This window comes from Acyrthosiphon pisum, chromosome X (genome assembly GCF_005508785.2).
Source record: "Acyrthosiphon pisum isolate AL4f chromosome X, pea_aphid_22Mar2018_4r6ur, whole genome shotgun sequence".
NCBI classification, from domain to species: Eukaryota; Metazoa; Arthropoda; class Insecta; order Hemiptera; family Aphididae; genus Acyrthosiphon; species Acyrthosiphon pisum.
This window is the reverse complement of record NC_042493.1, coordinates 98,240,430-98,241,396: the sequence shown is the minus strand read 5'-3', so window position 1 is coordinate 98,241,396 and position 967 is coordinate 98,240,430.

Sequence of the window (967 nt, the reverse complement as noted above, 5' to 3'; positions counted from 1 at the left end):
TTCCTAAAAATATACTATAAACAGTAATTGGGGTATCATTCTTAAATACATGATATTTTACTTGTTGTACTAACGTGTACAATCGTACGGATTAATTTATAATAATAATAAAAAAAGCATAAATATTACAAAAAAAATCGTAGTCACACATTTTACTATCGTAGGCCCCAAAAAGTTCGTAGGCCCTAGGCACAGTGCCTATAATGCCTATGCGCTAATACGGCCCTGATTATATCCTAACCATGTCCATAGGTGAAACTACAAGTCATACCTGATTGGTATTATATTATTATATTAATAAATTTTAATAATTATTTAATATTTAGGTATTATAAATAATATATTTATACAATACCTAACCTAACCTAACCTAACCTAACCTACATGTAAACGTACATTGTTAACATTTCTTAAATTGAATTGTATACACTACACAATGAACATAATAATAAAATTATTTTCCAACATTGATTATGGAAATATGGAGTCGTATAGTCTATTCTATGTAATTGAATAATCGGTTTGATCAGTTATTGTTTAATTTAGACGTTTGACGTTTATTTTTATATTATAGCAAGTAATAGCTAGTTAATTTTACGTAACAAGTCGCCAGTCGGTAATGTTTGTTGGTTGGAATACACCCGAAAATATACCCGTAGAAAATTATTGTCGATTATTCGTACTTTGATATTTTCATATTATTTCTTTTATTATAAATTCCTATTTTAATCATTGACGATCGTTCACAAGATTCTTACGTTTAACATAAGAAAATCATGGAGAGGTAATTATCAATAAATTAGAGTATTTTTTTTATAGATAGAGGATAAGTCAAATATTTTAATTTTAATTAAAATATAATACTTAATAGTTAATATATACGTCACAATATAATGTCCACATAAAACATCCATTCAGAAAATATTTAAAATACTTTTAAGATATAAAATAAGTAATAGATAAACAG